We start from the raw sequence: 1826 nt of genomic DNA, 5'->3' as shown, positions 1-1826 counted from the left end.
GTGTCTCTGCCTCTTCTCAGGGTCAGAGGTGCTGTTTGAGGCTCTGTGGGCTGTCTGTCTTACAAGGTTTTCAATTCCACAGTAATCACATAGGACATTACCTGAGGGTCAGAGACACAGACAGACTACAGGCGTCCATGTCCATTGTATGTGTTATGTTTGCAGGCGTACTCTTCCTTTTGAAGGAGATGTCTACAAATGGAGACTGTCTAATGCACTTGAGATGTGGAATTGTTGTGCAGTATGGGTTTCATGAATGAATGCCGCATCTGCTCTTCCACTGTACTGTTTCTTTGACTCATATTGAAGAAGTGTCCTTTCAAATCACAGCAATAAAAATATGATTTAAAAAAATACTTGTCATGTGCATATACACAGATGTTAACAGAAGGCAAAAACGTCATTCCCACTATTAGGGTGGTGGTGGGGAACACTACATCTACACTATCTTACTCAGTGGGCATGGGGCCGATAACCCATTGAGAGGCCCATATCAGTCACATTAGTGGTGCCCTGTAAAGCAGTGGGAGCCGGTCAGTGTGGTGTTGTCCATGGCTGCTCGGAGTACAGAGAACGTAGTACGAAAACCTGAGCTCAGCGCTGACTCATGACTCATTTCCTCAGCTGGAAACAGAAGGATGCCTCCCACAGAGCAAGACAAAAAAGAGCACAAAGACCTCACTGCTCACTCGCAACCTGGATGTACTGTAATCTGGACACACCAGTGTAGAGGACGTTTGGCCGAAGCCTAAACTAAAGTAACCCAAAGTTCTCCATCTCCTGCTTTCCCAATGAGCCAGGCCAACCAGAACGATGGGTATGAGTGAGAGTGTAAATAAATTCAGCATCCAACTGCAGACCTAGGGAGGGAACGAGGGCAGATGGGAGGGAATATATTCCTGGAATGAAACACAGCCCAGTTCAGTACTGTACTGACGGGGAACCTGGCTGAGAAGTTACTTGGCACACTATTTGGCACAGGATCTGTCCATTTTTAAATCAAGTGTCAACTCTTTCCATCTGAAACACAACGATGTGCAAATCAAATGCACCTCTGAATGTGCAGTGCAGAAATGCCACTATATGAAATGGTTAAATCCCAGCCTTAGGCTACTTATTTTAATACATCCCTGTGCCTTTTCATCTTCTGTGTGCCTGATGTGTCAGTCAGAGCTTTCCACAAAATCAATGGTGGAGAGAAGAGAATGGTGCTTAGTAATTTCAGGCTTTGAGCTGGTTTGAAAGAGTGAATGTCTTATTTAAATTGCCCCCTACTGGTTACTTTGTGACCGTTGTCGTGAGCCCAGGAGTCGGTCCATCAGGAATCTGAGTAATCTTTAGGACTCTCCTGGCTCTCATGTGGAGCTGAACAGCACTGAAGATATCTTTCACGACCCAGCATGGGCCTCAATTTACTGTGACATCGGAATGACTACAGTATTCATGTAACCTACTGTATTTGCACAACCAAGGTGTAGAATACAATAGCCTAGTTGAAGTCTATGGGGCAATATACCATTTGAAATAATAGACTGACATGGCCTTTTCATTTCTAAATCACTAATGTATTTTGTCCATATAATGACATTTTAGAATTAAATGTATTTTCATAATTTAGAATTGAAGTTCATTTCAATTCCCTGTTTACTTTAGCCTAATATACATTGGACAGACGTTTTTTCCCCTTACCAACATCAAGTCGGTTTAAAGTGGGACAATTTGAGCTTTACCCTTGTACTGTAATGATGACAGAAGTAGGAGGGAGGGAGCAGGAGGAGGAGGGAGAGGAGGGAGGGAGGGAGAGAGGGGGCAGCCCTCCAAACACC

The sequence above is a fragment of the Salmo salar genome, chromosome 15 (genome assembly GCF_965601325.2).
Source record: "Salmo salar chromosome 15, fSalSal1, whole genome shotgun sequence".
Taxonomy (NCBI): domain Eukaryota; kingdom Metazoa; phylum Chordata; class Actinopteri; order Salmoniformes; family Salmonidae; genus Salmo; species Salmo salar.
Note: the sequence above shows the minus strand (reverse complement) of the source record.